The 27327-nt window shown below is 43.0% G+C and overlaps 1 protein-coding gene across 10 annotated transcripts in view; it reads left to right on the top strand.

The window, feature by feature from the left end:
• Positions 1 to 27327, top strand: part of LRRC4C (leucine rich repeat containing 4C) — a 988415-nt gene that overhangs the window by 815358 nt on the left and 145730 nt on the right. Inside the window, exon 1 of one of the 10 annotated variants that reach the window (XM_081099062.1) lies at positions 20465 to 22320. The exons of 5 other annotated variants lie outside the window; for them this stretch is intronic. The gene's annotated coding sequence lies outside the window, so the exon portion shown is untranslated. Of the gene's footprint in view, positions 1 to 20464; positions 22321 to 27327 lie in introns of those variants that run through there. 4 more of the 10 variants (XM_081099060.1, XM_081099063.1, XM_081099064.1 and 1 more) reach the window with 4 other exon arrangements.

Raw genomic sequence — 27327 nt, 5'->3', positions numbered from 1 at the left:
TCGGGGAATGTCCAACTGACAGCTTAGGCCCACTTTTCATGGGCCTAAGCTGTCAGTCGGACATCCTTAGCGCTGCCATGGAGGCAGGAGAGGCTCCCGCCACCACTGCTGTGCTTGCCAGCCATGAGCCTGGCTTCTGGCTGAGCAGTGCTCCCCCTGTGGGAGCACAATGACCACCAGGGGGCAGCTCATGTGTTGAGCATCTGCCCCCTGGCGGTCAGTGCGCGTCATAGCAACTGGTAGTTCCACCATTGGACCAAAACCAACTCTCCGACATGCCCCGAGGGGTCCCAAATTGCGAGAGGGTGCAGGTCAGGCCAAGGGAACCCACAATCAGGGCCAGGGAGGGACATGGGAGGTTGGCCAGCTGGGGAGAAACCACAGGAGGGTACCAAGGCATGTCCAGCCCAACTCTCTCAGTCCCGATTGGCCAGACCCCAGCAACAAGCTAACCTACCAGTCGGAGCATCTGCCCCCTGGTGGTCAGTGCATGCCATTGCAACTGGGGACCAGTCAGCTGTCTGCCCCCTGGTGGTTGGTGCACATCATAGTAAGCAGTTGAGTGGCCTTAGCATGTCATTAGCATATTACACTTTGATTGATTGAATGGCCAACTGGATGATCGGACACTTAGCATATTAGGCTTTTATTATATAGGATGGCATGTAAGTATTGTACTTAATTCTAATAAATAAAAGTAAACCAAAATCCTTTTGAACGCTTTGGCTTTAGATTAAACTGGGTAAAGGCCCCAGTTTTGGTTAATAATTTTAAACTTTAAAAAAGTTACTTCTCTCATCTTTAGGTCCTTTATCAAAGGAGGGTTACTGAGTCAATGCATGTGAAAAACTAACACACTTCCAAAATGTAGTACACATTAAATGTAAGCTAGGTTCTTATCAATAAATCCTCTTTACTGTTTCACTGAGAAGAAGATAACATGAGAATCATGCACACACCGGTTGACACGCTGTAATATGCTAACTGGGTTTTTGCTTCAACAAAATGAGTTTATCGAGATACTACCCTCGCCTAGAATTGGAGCAAGCGATGTGGAGCGGTGATAAATATTGGAGAGTCCTACTGCCAGGCTGTCAGCATCTGTGAGGGACCATTTTCAACTCCCCACCATGCCTAGCTGGGGGTCCTGACTTATTCTTTATTTTTCTTTCAATTCCTAAGAAAACCAAGGATTGCTAACGCATTCTTTGGTCAACAGGAAATATTTCAAAATGCCTCTGGCACAATGTACTATTGAAGCAATTCTGCACTTCAAAATATAGTCCTGTAAATAAAATATGTTTACCTTCATGAACATCTCCTCACAATGGGCCTGTGAGGTAAGCCTAGGGCTGTAAAGAGGGAATGGGGAGCTGTTGGGAGGAAACTGGCATTTCAAGGGATTTAATGACTTGCTCGTGCGTACAGGGCTAGTGAGAAAGCAGGGATTTCTTCTGCATTCGTTTGCCTCCATGTAGAATGAATGAGTCAACTGTTTACCTTGAACCCCAGGCAGGGCCAGCTTGGAAAGAATATGAGTAAAATTTTCAGCTTCTTTCAAACCACCTTTTCCCTTCTCTAATCAAATATAATTTCCTGCCTCTTCTGGGTTGCTGGACATCCATTAAGATCATACCTCTCCCCCTTCCTTCTCCTTTATTTACAGATGAAAATAGTCTATCCCACAGTGATAATGACTGGAGTAAAATGTGGTCTATCCACACGATGGAATATTATTTGGTGATAAAAAGGAATGAAATGCTGGTATGTCCTATGACATACATGAACCTTGAAAACATTATGCTCAGTAAAAGAAATAGGACCCAGAAGATCACCGATGGTATGATTTTATTTATAGGAAATGTTGAACATGAAAATTATATGGTTATAGTTCTATATCAATTTGAATACAGATAGTGAATCTGTAGAAACAGAAAGTAGATTAGCAGTGGCCTAAAGCAGGGTGAGGAAGATTAGGAATGACTAATATGGCTAGGGTATTTCTTTTTGAGGTGGCAGAATATTCTAAAACAAGATTGTGGTATTGTTGCACAAATGTGACTATACTAAAAATCATGGATTTTCTACACTTAAATGAGTGAATTGCATGGCATGTGAATTGTATCTCAATAAAACTGTTAACAATTATAGGAATGGCAAAAACTGCATTTGCATGTAACCAACATTTTGCATATATTAATTTTGCATATCCATTTAACCCTAAAAACTACCTTCTGAGGCTGATACCATTGTTATTCTTTTTGGAAAAAAAAATAGATTTTATTGATTTTAGAGAGAGGAAGGGAGAGGTAGAAAGAGATAGAAACATCATTTATGAGAGAATCATTGTTTGGCTGCCTTCTGTACACCCCTCACTGGGGATTGAAGCCACAACCTGGGCATGTGCCTGACCAAGAATGGAACTGTGACCTCCTGGTTCATAGGTCAAAGCTCAACCACTGAGCCACACCAGCCCGGAGATAATATTTTTATTCTAATTTCTTATATGAGAATACTGAGAAAAAAAAGTCAATATTCTTTTTGTTCCTCTTATAAGGATCAGTGTCATTACACTGGGCCCACCTAGATAATCCGGATAATCTCTCCGTTACAAAATCTTGACTCATTCACACCTGCAAGGTCTCATTTGCCACAGAAAGTGACAAAGTGACATATCCACAGGCTCTGGGGATTAGGATGTGGACGTCTCCGAGGGGCCATTATTCAGCCTAACATAGTCACAGTGGTATTAAGTGGTAATGTAGAGTCTTCAATCCACGTTTCCCAAGAGGACATCCAACTCTTTTGTACTTTATCATGACTGTATCATGTAACAGTGGCTGTGTATAAGCCTGTCTAGATTTCAAGCCCTTAGAGGGCAGGAAGTTTTACCTACTCTAGCAAATAAGTTTGTGTCGGGGGAGTGGGGAGAGGCTTTTTCTAAGAGGACAGGTAGAGTAGGGAAATTCAGTTTCACTTGTAATTTGCATCATTTCTCACTGGCAGTTGCCTCCTTGACCCTCCCTCTGAGTTAACAAAGCAATGATGTAGATTTGCTTGGATCTCTTTTATTTGATAAATTCTGTTTCTAGCAGAAAAATACTGATCCCATCAATAGGCAAATCATTTAATAGTTTTCAAATGACAACTATAATTCTCAGCTGCTCCTACATGTGCAAAGACAAGCAGAGAACTAAGGCAGTAGCATGAATAATTTAAGCAATAAACCTCTATTGGCTCAATTATCTGATTATTTCAACAAGCATCTGGATAGAATTTTAATTTATTATTCTCTAACTTTTTATTAGGTTACTTTAACATTCATAGGCATTGCCTTTTTAATGGCGTCTATTTCTTTTGTGTCCTAAATTCAATTTAACAAACATTTAATGTGCTACTAATATATGCCAGAAACTGTGCTCACTTCTACAGTAGCTAAAAAGACAGAGCATCAAATAATCTCATTCTCATGGAACTTTTGATCCCAACATGAGAAATGAAACAATTACACCAATAACTACAGAAGACAGCAGAATGTAAAGGCAATTATTGAAGTACGAGAATTATGGTAGGTAGAGGGAGAAATATTAGTCAGCTGGAAAGAATTGCTGGAAACTTCTGGTAGGAGAAGTATGGGAAGCATTCTGGAGGATGGGTAAGAGTGGGAAAGGCAGAAGGAGGGTGGGGGACCTGGGATGAAATGAAACCTGGGAACCACAAGGCCTCTGGTTACACTGGGGAACAGGGAACATACGCGATGGTCCCAAGAACTGAGGGACTGTTTACACCCAGCATGTAAAAGTCTCTAATTCATTCATCCCAGCACTCTATCTAGTAGTCTTCTACATGATTGTGGTGAGGGGATAATTAAGCATTGTCCAGAGATACTCCCATCTTCAAAATGGGGGCAGAGGAGATGCAGGGGGTGGGACATGGGAGAAGGGATACTGCCATCTAGTGGGGAGAAGCCAAGGATGCTGCTAAACATTCTACAACGCATAGACCATTCCCAGCCCCTGCCATAAGAAAGAATTTTATCTGACTCATCTAACCCCAAATGCCAACAGTGCTACAGTTAAGAAACCTTGCAATAGCATTATGAGGTTGTACTGTTATTTTTTTATGGTAATTATAAAGAAATTTAGGTCTTTTGACATTGCAAGTCTCACTTGACATCAATCATTAAATAGTAAATGGTAGAGTGAGGTTAGGGCCACATTATGGAGAGCGAGGAATGTGGATATAATCAAGTAGCTAATGATATTCTCTGTGGCTAAATGATAATGCATGTCAGGAGCTTGGTACAGTGCCTGACACATAGTAAGCTCTCGGTAGATGGCCCTGGCTGCTTTGAATGACAGCTGGTGTTTCCAGCGATGCACCAGCTGTGAGTGGAGAGGGAGAGATCAGGGCTAAGAGATGGTCGGGGACAAGGGCAGAGTGTTCAGAGCCGAACTGGTGTGACAGCATGTGGAGTGTACAGAAAGGGACACACACACGAAATGTTACCCACAGAGGAACCACGGAGCTGACAAGTGGATGAAGGTGTGGGCGTGCGTCAGGGAGAGTTCTGAAGATGGCTCTGGTGTTGAACATGAGAAACTAATTTTCACCTCACTGCCATGATGTGAATGGCTGCCATGCTAGGATTTATTATACTTCCTTAAAACAGACAATCTGAGGCCCAGAAAGGGAAAACAGTTAGTTCAAGGTCACACCACAGTTTAAGATTTCTTTAGAAACTTAGGGAGAAGAAAAGTTCGACTTAAAAAAAAAAATACAATAACTAAATATAGAAAAAGTAAGGACTAAACAACATCTTTGATATGCTTCCAAAAACAGCATTAACATTCATTTTTCTATCTATTTGTATAGATGAAAGGAACTTTAATCTCTAGCCAGGCATCATGGCTGAATGAGATACCAAGAAGATTTCCTAAAGAGTGAGGGTCTATTTTCATTGTCATCCTTGTTGCATTATTAGGGGATAGCAAAAAACAAAAACAAAAATAAGAAACAGAGCTGGCTGGCCAGCTAACAACATGTGGAAGGGCAGAGAGAGAGGATCCGTGGTAACTGAAAGGTGGATATATTTATTAATAATAGAAAATAACACTAATAATTAATGGGTGCTCATCAGATGCCAGCATCTGTGATATTTCACATGCGTTATTTCATTTTAGTCCTTATGACTGTGTGGGATAGATATGACTAGTGATAGAAATGGTCTTTGAGGCTTAGAGAGGTTACGTGACTTACATAAGGTCACACAGCTAGGAGGGAGTGGAGGCAATATTCAAACCTCAGTATTGGACTCAAGTGCCCAAGTTTTATATAATATTTTATATTATAGATAAAAGTTAGTGCATAAATTCTTCCCTTTGTTGTACTTGACAAAATATAAATAAGACTGGATGCATAACCCTACCTAAAGGTGACTATTGTGAGAGGAACAGCATGCCTCCTTCTCAACTCTCAACTGTGTCTTGTTCTCAGGGCTGTAGTTGGCTTGCAAATCTAACTTTTACCCCTTTGGCTCTTCTGTCAAAAATTTGAATTCAGCATCTTCTCTGGGAATTCTGAGTAGAGAACACAGCCATGACACAGGAAGGCAGGGTTCCTGCCCTCATGAACAACACATTCATGCAGAGGCAGATAATAATCTATATATATAAAAGCCTAAGTGACCCTTACAAACAGTTGATCAAAGAACCAGTTGAAAAGTTGCTATGACATGCACTGACCACCAGGGAACAGACACTCCATGCAGGAGCTGCCCACTGGTGGTCAGTGCGCTCCCACAGCCAACCTCCCGCAGTCCCTCCCGCCCTGGCCGGCTGGCCCCGATCAGGACTGGCCCTGATCGGCCCTGATCACCAGCCAGGCCAAGGAACCCCACCCGTACAAATTTGTGCACCAGGCCTCTAGTAGTAGTAGTAGTAGTAGTAGTAGTAGTAGTAGTAATAATAATAAAAGACAATCAGATAAGAGTTGTACACAAAATTAAAATAAAGTGATGTGATAAGCACTAAGGTACTTTGGCAGCTTGGAAAAGGTGGCCTGTCTTAGGAGATCAGAAGGATCGGTGCCGCCTAAACCGGTTTGGCTCAGTGGATGGAGCATCGGCCTGCGGACTGAAAGGTCCCAGGTTCGCTTCTGGTCAAGGGCATGTACCTGGGTTGCGGGCACATCCCCAGTGGGAGATGTGCAGGAGGCAGCTGATTGATGTTTCTCTCTCGTCAATGTTTCTGACTCTCTATCTCTCTCCCTTCCTCTCTGTAGAAAATCAATAAAATATATTTAAAAAAAAAATTAAGGATCAGTGCCTGCAAAGGGAGGAAATGTACAGGCATAGGGAACAGCTGTTTCCAAGACCCTACTGTCACACAGAGAGCAGGCCTGGATGGCTGGAGAAACTAAGGCGCAGGAGCAGATGATGCACGAGTAAGGTTAAAGGATGGCCGGGAGGAGGCTGATGCCAGGAAAAGTAGGATTTCCTAAGTCAATATAAGGAATTTGCTTTTGTTTTTGGTACAAGGAGATGTCTTAGTGTGGATCATATCCTCTTTCTCCCAGGAGCCCACTGTTGCGATGGTTAGAGTTTGGGGTAGAGAAAAAACTCGATACCCTAAACAAAATAAAACAGAAAGTTCATAATTCTGCCTTGATTTTATCAGTTAATATTTCATGTGAATATGGGAGGCTAGAGAGCTCCCAGACTCTTTCAGTAGCTTCATTTATCTCTGAAAGGCACATTTCTGACACTTCAATCAATCAGTGGGTGTCATTAAACTGCATATTGTGTTGCAAGAAACTTTCTTCTTGATTTCCCTTCTCTTTTTGTTCTCAGGAAATTAATTCATGTCATTTCCATTTGAGATTCTGTGGCATTTGATGGCACAGGCACTTAGAGGCACCTTCCTAGGACTTGAAGCGTAGCTCAGTGGTATTGCTTTTCAGCAGCACCTACCACCAGGCCACTCAGGACCCTGAAGTTACATATGAAAAGTGGCCTGACCCAGGCCCACGGACCTGGATGCAGGGTCCTCCAAACTAGGTGACTTTGGTGAGAGATGCTGGCAATTTGGTTTCTAACATTTTCTCCCTGTTGTCTTTGGCTGTGAAAGGAACATTGGAGGGAATGTTTGTAAGACGTCGTCAATTTCACTTTAGAATTTTGCTCTCTAAAAAAAGGCTGTGCTTGGAAACTTTGGGAACTTTTTTTTTTACAGTCATAGTCTGAGACAACTGACTTGTTTTATGAAAGGTTGAGGAATGTCAATCACACCATCCCGTCGATCATCATGAAGGCACTTCTCCAGGTAGACATATTCCGATAAAAGCGTCAAATTGAAGAGTCCAAAGGGCACCTCAAAGGCCACCAGTCCAGCAGGTCCCAGATTTAACACCTTTCCTGTCATCAAAATGAAAACATATGCAGTGGCTCCATAGTGCTTCCAACTTTTGATTGTTCCAGATATATATATATTGTAAAGCATTACTAAGTAAAAGTAGAAGAGGAGGTATAGTTGTAAAAACACAGGAAAGAATTAATCACAAATTGAAGATTTTAACTTTTTTTTTTCACTAGTTAATAGGACCACACCACTATAGTGCTCATACTTATCTCATTTTGCTAAGTGAACCAATGGAAATGTACCTGGGGACAATATCTGGGAACTCCTTACCTCATCTAAGCCTGACTCAGAGACCCAGCCATAGCCTGCAGCCTGTGCTTGAGCGACTCCAGTGGGTGCTACAAAGCAGCCCCTGAGAGCTTAGTTTACAGGAAGTGCTTTGTTACGTTGATTGGAAGTTATGTATAGACTCCACATGCTCACACACACACATGCACATACGAACATATGAACAAACAACAAACATGCAAATTAATAAGATTTTGTAGATTCTAACATGACATTTCTTACACTGATCTTCCTCTCTCCAACCCCAAAGCGGCCGCCTTGGTTTGGGTCCCATAACCTCCACAGTTTCATGGTTTCCTCATTGCTCTTGTATGCCTAGTTGTTCCTCTTATCCTCTAATCCATCTGCAAATTGCCCTTTGTAATGTCTTGTGAAAACCACAAACTTATCATGTTATGTCTCTGCTTAATATAGCTTTAATGATGCTCCATTACTTTTTGGATACACTCTTTAAAAAAAAATTCCTGAGTCTGGCTTTATATTAAGGTCCATTTCTGGGCATTTCACCTCCTTCTCTGCTATACACTCTCCTTAAGCTCCAGCCCTAAAGTATTTGCGGTTCTCCTAAAGTACCAACAAGGAATATATGTCAAATTCAAACTCAGGTCTGTGCAATGCCAAATGGGCTGCTCTGTGTTCTGTCCTGGGATCAAGCAGATCCCCTTCTGAAAATACACTAACCCTTTCCAAAAAGTGTAAGCATCGCTGAAAAATAACGAAAAGTTACTAATACTTTGCCCAGATGTAATATACATAACTCCCTGAAATTGATACTCAATAAAAATTTGATAAATAAATAAATGAGTCGGATTAGATTGAACTAAATTGTTTATTAGCTTCTATACACATTTTTTTTTTTACTTAATATTTTTCTTCCTGGAGAAGGGAAGTACTTAACATTGAGGCCTTAGGCATGTACACAGAAGAATGAAAAAAGGAAAAGACACAAACGGGGTGGATGGGCTTCTCCAAGGATAAGCTTTGTCCCAATATCATAATGTGTCTCCCCCTAACCCTAGACGTAAAAGAAGCAGAATTGAGAATAAAAAAAGGGGTCTTTTTATGTAACTGCCAAAATCAATATGAATAATAGCAACAGCAAAAACCATTGAGGAATCATTCATAAGAATGAAAGTAAGAAATCACATTTCAGTGTAGCATAATTCTTTTCTGTACACTTTCATTACTTTTTTACAACTTTATTAAGTCATAATTGACATATAGCATTGTGTAAGTGTAACCTTAAATTTAAAATGTGTTGGTACACATATACATTGTAAAATGATTTCCACAGTACAGTTAGTCATCACCTCCATCATCACATAATTCTGTGTGTGTGTGTGTGTGTGTGTGTGTGTGTGTGTTGAGAACACTTATAATACACTCTCTTGGCGATTTCCAGGTGTATCATACGTATTGTTAACCATAGTAACCATGTTGTTCACTGTATCCTTGAACTCATTCATCTTATAACTGTAAGTGTATAGTCTTTGGCCAGCATCTCCCTATAGTCTTCTGTCCCAGAGCAATCACCATTCTCTGTTTCTATGAGTTCTGCTTTCTTTTAGATTCCACATATAAGTCAGAAAATATAATGTTTGTCTTTCTCTGTTTGATTTATTTCACTTAGAATAATGCCTTCAAGGTCCATCCATGTTGTCACAATTGTTTTTCATAGCTGAATTATACTCCTATATACATATGCGTTTTCCTTCTCTGTTCATTCTCTGACAGGCACTTAGATGGTTTCCACATCTTGGCTGTTGTGAATAATGCTGCAATAACAAGGGGGGTGCAGATATCTTTTTGAGATCCAAATATCATTTTCTTCATATATACCCAGAGTGGGATGGCTAGATTATATGGTCATTCTCTTTCTTATTTTTGAAAAATGTCCATTCTGGTTTCCCATCACCAGTGCACAAGGTTCCCTTTGCTCCACATTCTCTCCTACACTGATCTCTTATCTTTTTGACAATAGCCATTCTAACAGGTGTGACATGATATCTTGTGGCGATTTTGATGTGCATTTTCCTGATGATTAGTGATGCTAAGCATCTTTTCATTGTTCCTCTTGGCCATCTGTGGAAAAACAAGTATTTAGGTCCTTTGCAATGTGGCATAATTATTATCCCACTGAAAATGTGAACTTCCATAAAAATTCTTACATTTTTAATAAAAATCCTTTCAGGAAGATAGTTAAGTGAAAGTCATAGTAAAATGTCAAGCACTCAATCACTTAACAGTCAACAGTGTTCACACTGTTCATAAGAAAGACCTCAACTTCAAGATGCACCTCAAATTCTTCATCTGTCACAGGCATATTCATTTTATATTTCATTCTCCTATAAAACCCACACAGTTGTTGATGGTTTAAAAAGATCTTTCTAGTGAAGCCAAAGATTCTCAAACTCCTCTCATTTTAAAAGTTGACTCTAATAGTATTTCTTTTTTATAAAATTCATCTTTATCATTGAAAGTATTACAGATGTCCCCTTTGGTTCTTTTTTTCCCATTGACCCCTTCAACCCCACACCTGCCCTTCCCAGGCCTTTACCAGACTACTATCTGTGTCCATGGGCTATGCATATAACCATATAAGTTCCCCGGTTAATCACTCTCCACCCAACTCACCACTCTCACCTTCCCTCTGAGATTGGTCAGTCTGCTCCATGCTTCTATGACTCTGGATCTATTTTGTTCAACAGTTTATTTTGTTTGTTAGATTCCACATCTGAGTGAGATCATGTGATACTTATCTTTCTCTGACTGGGTTATTTCACTTCGCATAATACTCTCCAGGTTCATCCATGCTGTTGCAAAAGGTAAGAGTTCCTTTCTTTAATAGCCGTATAGTATTCCATTGTGTAGATGTACCACAGTTTTTTTGTTTGTTTGTTTTGTTTTGTTTTTATCCACTCATCTATTGATGGGCATGCAGGCTATTTCCAAATTTTAGCTATTGTAAATTGTGCAGCTATGTACATAGGGGTGCATATGTTTTTTTCTTATTGGTGTTTCTGGCTTCTTGGAATATATTCCTAGAAATGGGATCACTGGGTCATATGGGGGTTCCATTTTTTTATTTATTTTATTTTATTTTTATTTTGATAAATGTTCAATATGCTTTTCTTTATTTATTTGTTTGTTTATTTTTTAATTATTAAATCTTTATTGTTCAGATTATTACATTTGTTCCTCCTTCCCCCCCGCCCATAACTCCCCTCCACCCAGTTCCAACCCCACCCTCCGCCCTCACTCCCCACCCACTGTCCTCATTCATAGGCATGCGATTTTTGTCCAGTCTCTTCCCGCATCCCCCACATCCCTTCCCCCCCCCCCCCAAGAATAGTCAGTCCATTCCCTTCCTATGCCCCTGATTCTATTATAATCACCCGTTCATTCTGTTCATCAGATTATTTATTCACTTGTTGATAGATGTGTATTTGTTGTTCCTAATTTGTATCTTTTTTCTTCTTCTTCCTCTTCTTAAAGGATACCTGTCAGCATTTCATATAATACTGGTTTGGTGGTAATGAAGTCCTTTAGCTTTTTCTTATCTGTGAAGCTCTTTATCTGACCTTCAATTCAGAATGATAGCTTTGCTGGGTAAAGTAATCTTGGTTGTAGGTTCTTGGAATTCATCACTTTGAATATTTCTTGCCACTCCCTTCTGGCCTACAAAGTTTCTGTTGAGAAATCAGCTGACAGTCGTATGGGTACCCCTTGTAGGTAACTGACTTTCTTTCTCTTGCTGCTTTTAAGATTCTCTCTTTGTCTTTTGCTCTTGGCATTTTAATTAGGATGTGTCTTGGTGTGGTCCTCTTTGGATTCCTTTTGTTTGGGATTCTCTGCGCTTCCTGGACTTGTAAGTCTATTTCTTTTACCAGGTAGGGGAAGTTTTCTGTCATTATTCCTTCAAATAGGTTTTCAATATCTTGCTCTCTCTCTTCTTCTGGCACCCCTATAATTCTGATGTTGGTACGCTTGAAGCTGTCCCAGAGGCTCCTTACACTATCTTCATATTTTTGGATTCTTTTTTCATTTTGCTTTTCCGATTGGATGTTTTTTGCTTCTTCATATTTCAAATCTTTGACTTGATTCTTGTGATACTCTAGTCTGCTGTTGGGAGTCTGTATAATATTCAGTCATTGTATGCTTAATTTCCCGTTGGTCCTTTATCATAACCTCGAGGGTCTGACTAGATTTCTAGAGGATCTCACTACATTTATCGGCTGTCTCACCAGTCTTTTCGAGGGTCTTACTAAATTTATTGGTGGCTTCTAGCAAGTTCTTGAAACACCTTAAAAGTGTGGTTTTGAACTCTATATCCAGCAGTTTGCTTTCCTCCATTTCTGTCATTTGTGCCCTGTTTCGTTGTCTCTGCATTTTTTATGCTTCCCTGTGTTGATAAAGTGGTTTTCTGTGCTAAGTGTCCTCTAGGGCCCAGTGGTTCAGCCTCCCCAATTACCTGAGGAAGACACTCTTGGTGCACCCCCTTGTGCTCTTTGTGCACAGTCTTGTTGTAGTTAAGCCTTGATTGTTGTAGGTATCGCTGGGAGGGATTGACCTCCAGGCCAATTGGCTGTGAGAATCAGCTGTGTCTGCAGTGGGAGAACTTCTTTCCTGGATCTCTAGGGAGGTGCTAATCTAGCCTCTGCCTGAGGCTATCCAGCAAATGCCTCCATGCAAGGCTTGTCCGGGGTGGGTCCCAGGGGATCAACAGGGTTGGCGGAGTGAGCAGTTATGGCTGCTCTCAGTTCTGCCTTCAGAGGCCCCGCTTCTCAGTGTCCCAGCAATTGCTGCAAGTACCTCCAAGAGAAAGCTGCCCTCGAGTTCCAACCGATGCCAGACAGTCCCGCTTCTCCCGTATGAGTCTGGGTCCCCAGAGACTCGCCCAGAACTGGAGCTTAGAGCCTGAGACTCCCTCCCAATTGAAAAAGACAACCGGGCCCTCAGCTGCCAGCCTGCTCTGCATGTGCCTCTGTACCTTAGTATTTTACTTCCGCACTGCACCTCCTCTGAGTCTCAGTATACTTTTCTCTTTCCTTCTAGTTGTAGAATTTCCACTTAGCCAGCCTTCCTGTGGTTCTGGGTGATACCCGTTCCATCCTTTAGTTGTATTTCTGAAGTCATTTTTTTTATTTTTTTGAGGCAACTCCATACTATTTTCTACAGTGGCTGCACCAGTCTGCATTCCCACCAGCACTGTACTAGGGTTCCCTTTTCTCCACATCCTCACCAACACTTGTCATTTGTTGATGTGTTGATGATAGCCATTCTGACAGGTGTGAGGTGATACCTCATTGTCGTTTTAATTTGCATCTCTCCAATCATCTGTGACTTTGAGCAGTTTTTCATATGTCTCTTTATTGCTTCAATGAAATAATTATTTAAATATAAAAAATAAGCACATATAAAGAAACTAGAGGCCTGGTGCATGAAATTCATACATGGTGGCGGTCCCTTGGCCTAGCCAGCGATTGAAGCACGAGCATCTGGCGTGGAAGAGCAGGTCCCAGCTGACCTCTGGGATCTGGGCAGCACCTGGGCCCCCAGGCCCCCACGTGCCCTCCTCCACCTGAGTCACGGCGCCAGAGTCCTCACACAGAGATGCGGTGAGCGTGGCCAGATGCCACAGGCTGGGGCACAGTATGAACCCACAAGGAGCCAAACCAGCCCCTGCAGTCCCAGTGGCTGCAGCCTAGCTCACCAGGAAGAGGCCACATGGGTGCAGAGCAGGCTTCTCGTGGGTGCCCGACACCTGAGCATGGGGCTTCCCCAGCACGTGAGCCCTGGCATCCTCAGGAAGGGTAGCAGGGGGAGTGAGAGCAAGCTCAGCGGACACCCCTCATTCTCACCGCACCTCCATCCCCATCACCCCTGCCCCCAGGTAGCCAGCGAGAGGTCTCAGCATGTCGCCAGTGCTCACCATGCTCTGTGCTGCCCCCTGGTTGTCAGCACACACCATAGTGAGTGGCCAAACTCCCGGTCTCCTGGCCAAACTCCCGGTTGAACGACTGCCTGAGCGGACAATTTGCATATTAGGCTTTTATTATATAGGATACTGTTGGTATCATTGTGCTTATTTTTGGTATTCAAAGAATCATTTCACTCAAACAATCAAGACGATTTTATGTCCTGTGTAAAGACAATAGAATTTTTCTAGGAGAAATATGCAGCATCTCCTAGACAGTCATTCCCTTCCCTCTAAAATGCTATGTATGTTAGAAACCTGGGCAACTAAAAAGGCAGATTGTCTAACATTATTTGAATCCTGTGCTACTAAATCAGCTGGAGGCCTGAAATCACAGGTGTGCTAATGCATCTTCGATGTGAAGAGAACTGAATTTTGAGATCTATGCACTTCATTTCCTGAAGGCACAATGGCAATATGGTGGGGGGAAACAAGGCTATCATTTACTGAAGATGCACTGCATGGCTAATGCTGAGATAAGGTGACATTCTTTAGGAGTTGTTTAGTATCAAGGGCTGATTTAGCTAGATAAAATGCAGCTGTCTTCCCAAATTACACAGCTGGATTCACACCATCTACTAATTCCTGGTGGAATTTTAAAGATACCTTTACAGGCAATTTTCTCCTTGGTGCAAGGATTCCTAATGTAGACAGTACAATAAACACCGCCATCTACTTTCTCTGCACAGATGCCGTCTCCCATAGAAACATTTGATAAAGGAGATTGTGCTCTAGAAGTGGTTGGGTCACCATTTAAAAAAAGATTTCTAAAATGTAAGTGGCTCTAAATTGCTTCAAAATTGGGAATCAAATTGTCATATGACTGTTTCCATCCACATTCTTCTTACTACTTTAAGTCACTCCTAGAATTTGTCATGTGGGCCAGTGGGTCTGAGAAAGGAAGAATCCTCACCAAAGTGGAAGTGTTCCCCTTCACTGATGCTCTTTCTTACCAGATGTCATTTGGGATCAATAGTCTCCTAGAAAGAATATTTTAAGACAACTTTCAAAATCTGGACACTCTTTATTTTCACATGACATCTAATAGTCTGGTCACCTCTACCATAGCTTAGTCTGTAATTTCGCTAAGCTTTACCCCTGCTAATCTTTGGGCCACAAATTATATTTTCTTAAAATGTACCTTATTCTCTGTCCTCTGGCTATGAAACAGACAAACCTGCATCCATCAACTGTATACTAGCATTCATGAAGCTTTAGCATATTTAGGTTTCCTGTTGGTGAAATCCTCTGGAATTGTCCAACGTAGAGGTAGCTACTTCCTCCTCTTCTTTCCCAGCTCTTTACACTTACATCTACTAAAATGCTGAACATATTGTATCACCATTGCCTGTAATTGTCATACCTACTGTTTGCCCCCTTTCCTTCCCAAACCAAGTAGACAGTTCATTCATCCATGAATCAAATATATATATTAAGAGACCAAAGGCACTGTGCTAAAACCACAGGCACCAGTAAACATGAACAAAACCAGTTCTTTGGCAAATTGACTAGCAATGTATTTTTCCCACACATCTGTAATTTCATTCTTCTAATTTATTTCTAAGAAGTACTTATATATTTAGAATGAATTCTCTTCTATGCATCGCCACTGATTTTCCCAGTGTTGTGATTTCTTGTTATTGTACATAAGGAACATATGTTTCCATTGTTTTTTCTTCCTTTAACTTTTCTCACAGTGTTTCTTTTTCTGAAGCTAACTAGTCCTAGAGAGGAAATGGTATGGGTAAGAAGAAAGATGAGTGCCAAAGAGCCCACAGAGGAGCCTGAGAGGGGTCACAGGAAAGGAATACAGTAGAGAGAATTGGGCAGATGTGTGAGCTGTTCCTTAATCAGCCTTAATAGATGTGGTCAGGAGAGTGGGGGTAGCAGAGGAGTTGATGATAACTTCCAAAATACCCTGGAAAAATCATGGTAGGGTAATATCCATCTGTTGAAATAAATAAGTGGTTAATTGAATGGTCCCTCATGTTGAAACTTTTCTTTCCTGTAAAGCCCAGTAATCATTAAGGGAATTTGTTATTTGTAAGAGAAGTTGTGGTTAATTGCAAAGATCACCGTTCTCCACTCTCTCTTGTCATCTAACTTCAGAGTGCCCTTCCACTGTGGGTGGAATGACCTGCCTCATTGCTTAACAATGGACTCAACCAAGCGATTTGCTTAGGCCAATGGGAAGTCAGCAGATATGATTTCCACAGAAGCTTGGAAAAGTACTCATGCCTTTCTACTTGCTCCCTTGGACTTCTTCTATTGCCAAGAAATTTGCTTGAACCAAGCTGATGAATGGAGAGAGACACATAGAACAGACCTGAGTTGCCCAGTGTCCTAGCTAAGACCATTTTAGATCAGCTTCTAGTGAAACCAGTCAAGATCAAAAGAGCCACTTAACCAGTCTCTGACTGACCTATAGACTCATGAGAAATAATAAGTGATTGCTGTTTTCAGCTTCCAAGGTTTTGGATTGTTTATTATACAGTAAGAGCTAACTGATATGTAACTTATAATTCTCTGATGAAATTGTTTTATTTGGTGCCTTTTTTAAAATTGATTTCAGAGATGAAAGAAGGAGAGAGAGAGAGAGAAACACCAATGATGAGAGTGAATCATTGATCAGCTGCCTCCTGCACACTCCATACTGGGAATCGAGCCTGCAACACAGGCATGTGCCCTAACCGGGAAGTGAACCATGACCTCCTGGTTCATAGATCAACACTCAACCACTGAGCCATGCCAGCTAGGCTATTTGGTGGCATTTTTATTCATTTTTCTATTTAGTAATTTCAGTATCTCATCTAATATTTTGTGTGCCACAGTGAAAAGAATATTCAGTAAGAGACAAAAGATGCAGGTTTCCTAATGTCATAATAAACATTTATTCATTCAATTATGTGCCCAGTATTAGAAATACAACAAAATCCCCAAAACACAAACCAAACATATGCTCATGAAATCAATCATAGTTTAGTGAGAAACATAGACATGAGCAAGATATTTCCATCTGCCATTGACTAAAACATTAATACATGACTATAATGGGGAGGGAGGAGGGGGCTGGGTAGAGGGGTAGTCACTGTAGAGGAGATATTTTTTAAAAAACACCAAAATTTTCAAATCTACTTGACTTTAGTATCTTTGTCTATATTTCAAGGAACAAAAAATAGATTCCTATCAGGATATCTTCTATCCCTGAAATATAGCATTCTTGAATTATTATCTAGCATAAGGCATATAGTGAGTTCCACTAAATACAGTGTTTTATCATTTAAGTAGTTTCCAAAGTTGTTCTAAAGAAGTTAATTCGCATCCTTCATTATGTGTGACAGCAGAGGCAAGCTTGGTAAGATTATCTCACAGGATAGTCTGGTCCTCCGTTAACAGTATTGAAAATGAAAAGAATCTGTAACATAAAGACTCAAATCTTAGGTATGTCTTGTGTTTGAATATAGTAGTCGATGCCCTGTTCAATAAAATGACGAAACACAATAGACACATCCCTATTTTCTCTAGTTTTAAGCCAAGTGACGGAATTCATTCTTTTTTTGCTATTTTTGCATTCGTGACCACAAGATGCTGTCCTCTGCAGTTTGCTGAAGATGACACCAGGTAGAGCACACAGTGAAGTGACATCATAGTTCTGTTTCCTCACCCAAATGCCTACCAATCCGACAGGAGAGCAAACAGAATTCTGTGCGTTCATAGCACCAACCTGCCAGGTTCACACTGCACCCCTCTTCTCCGGACTCATCCTGTCTCAGTGGCATTTGTCCTGTTCCTTGCTTTTTGGTAATTGCATGGACTAATTGGAAGTGTGACAGTGTGATCAATTCATTGCTGATTGGGCAATTATTATTTCTACCCTGTTGTTGTTGACAGTACCTGACTTCTACGGAGTCAATATATTTATGTTGTTATTTAACCACAATGTAGCTTGCATGTGTTTTTGTATGACAGTTAGCTTGTTTACTACTTACTGCAGTTCTGTTTGAGTAAGGGCAATCGGTGACAGATGTGACAATTCCATTCCCCCACAGGGTCACAAACTCACCTCTGGGATTCAGAGCTGATCAAGGCAGCCTGCCTGCTCATGACTGTCTTACATGTATGCCCTTGTTCCTCAAAACCAGCAAAATTGGAAGAATTGCAATGGAGTAGGTCTGGATTCAAAACTTATCGACGTCATTTACCAAATACTTGGCTTTAGATTCACTTGCTCTGTCTTTAAAATCTCTCAGGGGAGCTGTCTTGCATTTTAGATAAAGTGATTGTAATGGGAAGTCAGCAAAAAGACCTATCCAGACGGATGCCCAGGAATCACGGATTGAGGCTGAAAATAAAAGCCGGATGACTAGTGCAAGGTCCTACGGTGTGAATGGGGAGCTGAGGTGAGGAGACAAATGGCAGCTGCTGAATGGGAAGGCAAACTGGAAGGGGAAGCCTTTTCTTCTTCCTTTTGGCTGAAGAGCACTGCTCCTTCCCTGCTGCTCTGTGTGAGAGACTAATTCATTATGAAAGGCTTTCAAGATGTCTGGTAGGTAGCTAATCTCAGTGTTGAAAAACAAATCATTGCTCTTTCCCCTGCTGTTAAAGCCCCTAGAAAGAAACATTTCATTTCCAGTAGCTTCTAGCTGACCTCAGAACCAGAGCGTAGGTGCCTCTGAAGCTGCTAGAGCAGCTAGTGCATGCGCTTTTTAATAGTGTATTCATTTTTTAAAATATATTTTAATGATTTTTTACAGAGAGGAAGGGAGAGGGATAGAGAGTTAGAAACATCGATGAGAGAGAAATATTGATCAGCTGCCTCCTGCACACCTTCTCCTGGGGATGTGTCTGCAACCAAGGTACATGCCCTTGACCGGAATCGAACCTGGGACCCTTCAGCCCGCAGGCCAATGCTCCATCCACTGAGCCAAACTGGTTAGGGCAATAGTGTAATCATTGATAAACTGTAATCAGCATACGTGACACAAAAGCTTCAAAAGGCAAATTAAAGTTATAGTCAACTGCCCACTAGTGTTTTAAATCAATCAATACAGCATTTGTTTTAAAACAGAAGCAAGGACATTACCCCTCAACAAATTCACATATTCATGTAATTTGTAACTACATTGAGGCTCTCCAAATAGATGGAGAAATGGCCATAAAACAGAAGCTCTGTGTCAAGAAAGGCGTTCCTCTTGCAGGTGCTGACATCTGAAATACATCTGAGCATGTGCATCATACCCAAAGAATGTGTAGATGTAATTCTCTTTCTTTTTTAAATCTTTAAGTGAGGAAACATGCTTGTACTATAACGGGAACAGGAAAGAAGAAAAAGAACATTTGGTGTGAACTTGGATATGCCTCTGATGTTTCCTTAGTAAACTGTTCTCCTTTTTGTCGAATGCCACTCCTCATTATGATCTGTCACAGAAAGACTCAAATGTTACATATTGTGCTGGAATAGAGTAACCTACAGCCTCTTTGAAACTGTTTTTAAACCAAGTACATATACCGATCTCTGACAAGTAAAACAAAAACAAAACAAAAAGAAATTGGTCACAGAGGTCATTAATTGTACAGCTTGAACAAGAGAAATATTTATCTGCTTTCCTCCCCAACATGCATAATATTTTATCGTTTGAATTATCATTCCCCATGTTATCCTTTTCATATCTCAAGGTTACATATCTGAATGACATAAAATGAGTAATCATAGCTTACAGAAAGGGCCTTAGGACAATTACATAGCAGAGAAAGAAACCAGCATACATACATTATTCATAATATTATTTTGCAGGCCCCTCCACCTAAGAAGACCCAATGAAATTGAAATGTACCCCCCCCCCCATCGCCCCCATGACTTGTTGGAGAGGCCCACAGCCAGGAGCCATGGATGCTGCAATTGAGTTCTCAAACTGCCCTGACGTCTTGTACAAGCGGGACAGGCCAATTTACTGCCAGGCTGCATGGGCTGAAGGCTCCTAGCCTGCCTTTCCAGGGCTTCCTCCTGCCAAGGTTATCCTGCTGGACAGCAGGCTCCCTCCCGTGCAGCTTCCAGCTGCCCCTAGAGCAGTGATGGCAAACCTATGACACGTGTGTCAGAGGTGACACGCGAACTCATTTTTTTGGTTGATTTTTCTTTGTTAAATGTCATTTAAGTATATAAAATAATATCAAAAATATACATCTTTGTTTTACTATGGTTGCAAATATCAAAAAATTTTTATATGTGACACGGTACCAGAGTTAAGTTAGGGGTTTTCAAAATGCTGACACGCCGAGCTCAAAAGGTTCGCCATCACTGCCCTAGAGTCCTCCTGACCAGCCTATCCCAGTAATGACAGTGGGTACTGGGTTACCCTTACCTGTGACCCGCCTGCTGGGCCAGGGAGGGCAGAGGCCCCTGCCCTGCAGCCAGAGAGCAGCAGCTTTGTGTGGTGTGCTTGGTGAGAGTTTTGAATTCCGGTGGCAATTTGGTTTCATTGTCTCCCCCATAGTAGCTCCAGCTCCTGGTTTGCAGGATGAAAATAGTCAGGCTTTTAGGGAGAAAAAAAAAAAGACAACTTCTCCCACACAGCCCCTGAGTTCCTCTGCCAATTACTAACTAACCAGGGAGCATGGGGGTTGCTTCGAAACGCAGCAGTTCTGGCTCTGCCCTCTAGGTGGCAGCGGTGCCCCACCGCAGAGGCGCCAGTGCCCTCTTCCCCGACTTGAAGTGTTAATGCAATTGACCAATCAGTGCTAAGATGATGGGAGGTAATTGGGTAATTGTATTTTACTGATCACAGAAGAGAGAGGGGAAGGGAAAGGGGAAGGAAAGGGGGTGCAGTCCGAGAGGCGATTTGGGGGAGCTGGGACCCTGAACGTGTGGACGTGGCATTGGCCGAGGGAAAGCCTAGACTCGAGCTGCTGGCGGCACCGCATTTATTTATTTGGGGGAAAAGAGGAGAGAGAGGAGCAGGAGGGGAAGGAAGAGAGTTCCAGTCGAAGTGGATGGACGGGGACCGGGGTTTTGGCCGCGCTGGGAGCCCGGAGGCGGGGCGCGGGGTGGCTGCGCCCCTCGGATCGTGTCTCCTGGCGGAGGACTAGCCGGCGTGGGGACGGTCTGCGCCCCGAGGAACCAACTTGTGGCTCCCGAATGCACCCGACGCAGCTGCGAAGGAGATGAAAGCTGCGGTTTCGTTCCAGGAGGCTGCGAGGAGCCAGCGACGAGGGATTCCTTTTCCGTCGCGCTTTCCTTTCCATAGGATTCTTCCGTCTGCCTAACCCGCGTCCTTCCCCCGCTTCGCCCTCCCCGTGTGAAATTAAAGCACAGTTTGAACTCCTTTCCCGAGGCGCCCCCCAGATCCGCCGCCCGCCGATGGAGAAGAAGGGGACCCCGGGGTTAGCGGGGGCCACCGGCGAGGGAGCGCGTCACGCGTCTCCCCCATGATCCCGGCCCTGCTCCCCGAGTTCTGCGACACCTGCAGGAACCGGACGGGTGCCGGGGTGGGGGCGGGGACCGAGGCAGCCAGAGCCACCCGGAGCCTTTCAGAAAGAGAGAAAGAAAGTACGGGGGGTGGAGGATGGATTTCTTCTTGACAGCTGACGGAGCCCTGAAATTTTCCTCCCCTACCTCCGCCCCCGCCCCCCGCCCTCCATTTAACGTGAGATTATGAAATTGCAGAGGCGGTGGAGGGAAGGAGACGGGATCTAACAGGGCATTTGGAGGGAGTGGGAAAGGTGGCTGGCCCGGTGGCTGAAATTAAAAAAAAAAAAAAAAAATCCAATTGCGCACTGGATTGTGATGAGAAATCTAATCAGATCTTTGGAGAAGGGGCCGGCCAAGAGGGTGATGAGTGGGGGGAGTTGATCCCCACATTCTCTGAAGGGGGTGGGGGTGGGGGGAGCTGGACAGAGGAATCGGCGATGTAAAAGGAGACTTTTTCCCCGGCGGTGGTGGCAGTTGGGTGCCTTGCCAACATGAAGGATGCGGGACGCAGCTCCCTCTGGGAACAGAAGGCGGTGGACGGTGCGGGAGAGCAGGAAGAGCGAAGCCTTCTCCCCTGAGACCTGGATCTTCACACGCATGTGTCTCTGGGCCCACTGGGAGCACTGAAACATGAAATAGACCAATGTCAGAGCCGCGGGTATCGGTGTGCTCCGACATAAATAAATAATAAACCGCTGCTCCCCCCTCCCCTCCCCAAAAAGGATGATTGGAAATGGAGAACCGAGGAGCCACACAAAAAAAGTATGTTCGTTTTTTTCTACACAGGAGAAAGTAAGCCAAGGATCTATATTTTTGGAATGAAAAGTTTGGGGCTTTTTTTTTTTTTTAGGAAAGTAAAGACCTGATATGGTGGTGTTTTCGAGGAAATTAATAATCCATCCGCAAAGAAATTGTGGAGAAGAAAAAGTTGACCGCGGCAGAATGAGGCATTGATTGGGGGAGAGGCACCCCGCAGAGCACAGTTGGATGTGTGCCTGTGTTGACTAAAATTGATGGATAATTGCCATTGGATTTGTCATCAACCTCCTTTTTTTTCCTTTTTTTTTTTTTCTTCTTTTTTCTTTTTGGTGTCAAGATTGTGCATTTTCGCTTGTTCTTAGCCACCTGGATTTCCAGCTGGATGTTGCTGTGATTCAGTCTGAAATACAGTGAGTGATCCTTACTTTCTTATTTATTGATGCAGAAAAAGACCCTTTAATTTAGCGTTCTTAGTCTCATTCTCCCCTTGCCTTCCGAGTGTGGTCCTTAAAGACATTACTAGGGAGCCAGGAATAAAAGAGAGGGTGGCCCACGCATGTGCTCCAGCACCCTGTGCTCAAGCATAAGCCGGTTTGCTGCACCGATGCAGGTTGTCTGCATCCCGGGCAAATGCCTTTGCAAATGTTCATCCGGGGGGAAAACGTCTCCCCAAGAAAGCCACCGCAGTGTGGGGTGCCCGTGCTGGGTGATTGACACTCCTGGATGCATTTAAGTGGCATGTAGCCCCGGAGTTGGATGCACACATGTCTAGCCATTGGAAATCGAAGGGGCCTCATTTAAATTTCATTATCCAACCTGACACTGCAGATCAGCCGAACGTATTAACGCCAAAAAATATGATCATAAACCCAGCAGATGAAGGATGGCTTTTGGCTCCTGGTGGATGGAGGGAGGAAGTGTGAGAATGGAGAGGAAGTGGTGGAGAGAGGTGGCTACACTTTCCCCAGACTCTTTTGCTCAAATGTGGCCCAGAGTACCTCGATTCTTGCCAGGGCTAAGGATGAGGGATGGACCCACTTCTCTTCAACCCCACCTCCTTCGAACTCACCACTTCTCTGGATAACAGAGAGGCTGTACCTAGATTGCAGATGGCTTGGTCAGTTGGCTTGCGTTTTGCCAGAAACCTTCCCAACATCACTGGGACAGGGCTCTTGAGAAAAAAAGCAGGAAATGAGTATCCTGTGTGGTAACTTAGGTAAAAGAGCTAAAGAAAAAGTCTGTGTGTTGCATAGCAGTGCTGCTCATGTGACAGGTTTGTTTGGGGGGAAAGAGGCCAAGAAAGCAAAATAAGAAGAGGTGGGACATGCCTCGAGAGCCTGGGGGCCTGTAGGATCTCCCCTCTTTCCATCCCCTTCCTTTCTTTCATCTCTAGCAGAACTCTTCCCCTTCACCCTTCCTGATTCCTCTCTGGGGCCTTCTATCAGGATCATAGACTCGTATAACTTTAGAGCCGGAAGACTCCTCAGAGATCTCATGCCAATAAAAAAAGGAAACCGAGGCGTAGAGAAGCTATAACTCTTCGGTTAATGGCCAAACCACATGGGGCAGGTGACTCCCACAGGCCTCAGAACAGCACACAAAGTCATTTTGGAATCCAAACTGGTAGGAATCAGCCATACACGGTGCTGCTACTTCTGTCCCCACAGCTGCCATTTTTGTCTAAAAGGGTCAAGGAAAGTATCTGTCTTGAGAGCTCAAACTGAACTCCTGCCAGGCTGGACCTCAAGGCTAGCCCACCCCCAACATGTATATCTGTTTTGAGTTTGTTTTGTTGTGTGTTTTTTTTAATGGCTGAACTCCGATAACCCTCACTTTAATATTATTTTTAAAAATGAGAGGATCCTCGTCCACAACTCAGGCATATGCTGAAGGAGATAAAAGGCAGTGTTCTCCGGGGTCCCTGCTTGGTGTCGGGCATATTTAGTCCAGTGAGTGGTGGTCCCTGGGGAGTCATTCAGGAACCATGGAGTTAGATTTATACTCGAGAGGTGATAATAGAAACCAGAAACACCCGGCTAAAAGCATCTGAGCCTGTTCTTCCACTCACATCATCTCTTCTTATCCTTTTCATTACTCCTTAACTAAACTAGCCTACAGCTGGGCACTTCTCTAATTTCTTTTCCTGGGCACATGTTTTCTGTAGGGACACAGATCAGGCAATACATTCACCAACCCATGAAAATAATCAGCTAGGGTTTTTCTGTGTCTCTCCCTCCTACCCCCCCCCCCCCACAAGATCTCTGTAGGCTTTTGCATATCTTATTTATGTAAGAGATGCAGTTTTTTGTTTGCTTTTTTATTTGTCTGTTTTATTTGCTTGTTTGCTCTGTTTTTACATGACCTCAGTTAATTTACCACAGTGCTCATAGACTGACTCAAGTTCCTGCTCAATTGCAACTTAGCACAACTGAGAAAAGAGAAAAAGAAAAAAAAAAGTGTGCTTTGACGTTTTTTACTGCGTAGTTCAGCTCTGGGCTTCACAGGCGAAGCCTGGCCTGGCCTCTGCCAATCAGGAGAGGTTTTTTCCTTTCCTTTCCTTTCTCCTCCTCCTCCTCCTCCTCCTCCTCCTCCTCCTCCTCCTCCTCCTCCTCCTCCTCCTCCTCCTTCTTCTTCTTCTTCTTCTTGACATACAATTTCTTCACTGCTACACCAATGAGACCTCTAAGTGCATTACTCTCCTTTACATTGTCACCCCCCCCACCCCGCCCCACATTCACATACATGTGCAAGCTTTTCTGAATGAGAGGAGGAAGGGGTTGGGGGAGGGGGAGAGAGAGAAAGGGGGGGTGGTGAATGTCTTTAAAAAATTGCAGGCTGCAATGTTTCCTCCCACCCACCTCCACTTCTGTGGGTTCCTCATATCTGGAGAGGACGGAGCACCCGAGGACAGCATTTTTCATCTGGTGAATGAATCACTCATTTCCCCTGCGCTCCAGTTAGGGACACGTTGCCCGGTTTGGGATTTAGCTCCTTTGGTTTGGCAGTCAGACTTGGCTCGGAGTTTTAGGCAACTTGTTCGTGCACTGATGGAAGAGTGATGGCCACGGGAGACGTGGAAACTTACCTCCTGAGCTTATTTCAGAGCTCAACTTGAAATAACGTGTCTGAGTCGGTAGCTGTGTACTGGGGTTCTGCTGAGGTCCGGGGGCCCAGAAACTGGTGGGTTTGGCAAGTTTTGAAGTTCCCTTTTTACATGCTCTCCCTCCTCTAATTAATAGCTGTCTGCGTTGGGCCACACCTTTCATTTTTCTGGCCGTCTGTTTTCTCATCTGTGGGATGGGGTTGATAATATCAACAAATTAGAAGTCTGCTCAATTTGAATGATTTGGTGAATTAAGAGTAATGTTATGCAAAATCTTGAGCATAATAGGCCCTCTAAAGAGGGCTGTTTGTTATGGTTGTTCTGGGATTAATTTGGATTAACTTTCTGGGCATGAATACAGGCTGGCCAGACACTTTACCAGGTCTAGTGGCTACACTTGAGGAGGAGGGAATGTGTGACTGGCCTGGCAGTGATTGCCAGATTCTCCCTTTGAGTTCTTAACAGGACAGACTGGCTGCAAGAATCATTTCAGATTGAAAAGCTGCTTCAAGCTGGGAACTGGAAATCAAGATTTTCTCCTTAAAGCGTAGAAAACATAAATCTCAGCAGAGATAATACTTAAATGAGATTTTCAGGGGAAAATAAAGACTCTTACTGTGTTGCAATTATTTTGGTCTCAAAGTTGCATATGACAGATTTTGCACATCCAATGGATAATTTTAGCTGAATATTACATCATCGAGACCTGGACTGCACAGAATAAATGCAGATTTCTAGGCAGTACTATCATTTTAATTAGATGGCATAAAATTCCATTCCTAATATTAAGGCCTCCAAACTCACAATTTGGATTCACTGTCAGCCTTCCTCATTGTAATGAGTTCTGGGTTACTTAAACATCTTCTTAGTTAAACTTTGTGATCTGATAAAGGCCTGCTGGTTTTTGGAATCAAGACTTCATGTAGACACAGTGTCTTACTGTTTGCATGTGCAAATCTTCCAACACCAACTCCATAATGGTTTTCTGAGGCAGCCCGTCCTGGTCTCTGCTCATCATTTCATCCTCTACAATAGCAGCTCTGTGCTTTGTCCATTCCCTCAATACGCCCCCAGAGACCTGTTCCCTCTTGAGGGAAAAAGGGTCCTACCATTTTAGTTGCTTTATTCATGATGATGGCCTCTCTGTAGGTTAGAACCATGTAGTCAGGCGGAAGAGTTGCCCATTGGAATCTTATACTGCTTCTTTTCAATTCCAAAGTCCATTTGAAATCTGTGTTCATTTTGGAAAAGTATCCTAAAGTTAACCATCTTCACTGATCTTAAGAAGACACCATCTATGGACATCCTTACCATTTGATAAATTTTACCTTTTAGCGTGCTTCAAAAATGTGGCTGAGAAATTCCATCAACTTGGACCGTGACATGTTAAGTGAGTTCGAATGCTCATCTTTCCACTGGATCATGTGTGGTATATGCACCATTTAACCTCTCTGAGGCTGCATGCTTATCTATAAGAGAGAGGTTGTAAAGAGCCACATGGAATTTGTCAGATTATAGATGCCAGGCACAGAAGGCGTTCAATAAATTGGGCATCTCTGATTTTAGTCCAGGGAATGCACAGTTTGTAAAAAAAAATACAAATCTGATCTTGTTTGACAGAAGCTGTTAATCTAGAACCACGTTGGCATAGACGAGTCACAAAGGAGAAATACATAGAGGGGATCACGGTTGGCGTAATGCAAACAGGTGCAACCCTTTTTGTAAGGTCCTGTACTTTTAAAGCACATTTGGGAGTGCTTTGGTGAATGCCCTTCCCTCAGGAAACATGGGAATATACTTTGTGAATTGTGGAAAACATACTCCGTGTCCAAGTAAAGCGTCATTAGGTTGTCAAGTATTTTCTAATACAGACGTAAAAAAGGTGATGGCTTGTCAGGGTGTTTGGAAGATTCTCCAAGAGGAATCACGGACCTGTTGCACCTTCCTTCAAAATGACTTCTCTGGAGAAGGGTCAATTCGCCAGTTGAAACTTGGTTGGGCAGGTCTCATGGCGAAGATAGTGTGCTTGTAACACTCTCCGAGGGCAAGGATTTTATTTCTGCTCTGGTCTGTCCTCAGCTCCTCAGAGAAATGTTTGAGAAATACTGTGCCTGTGATAACTATTCCCTGACTAATTGAGCTCACTTTAAGAGACATTTCTTCCAAAAGTCTCAACTGCAGGTATATACCCATGCAACTTATAGGAGTTTATTGAGAAATATCAATGAGTATATTGACACTGTGTGTGTGTGTGTGTGTGTGTGTGTGTGTGTGTGTGTGTGTGTACAAATAGGACATTGCACACAGATATTAA

This window comes from Myotis nattereri (assembly GCF_964212035.1).
Source record: "Myotis nattereri genome assembly, chromosome: 9".
Classification (NCBI taxonomy): Eukaryota; Metazoa; Chordata; class Mammalia; order Chiroptera; family Vespertilionidae; genus Myotis; species Myotis nattereri.
This window is presented reverse-complemented; position numbering and strand designations above follow the sequence as displayed.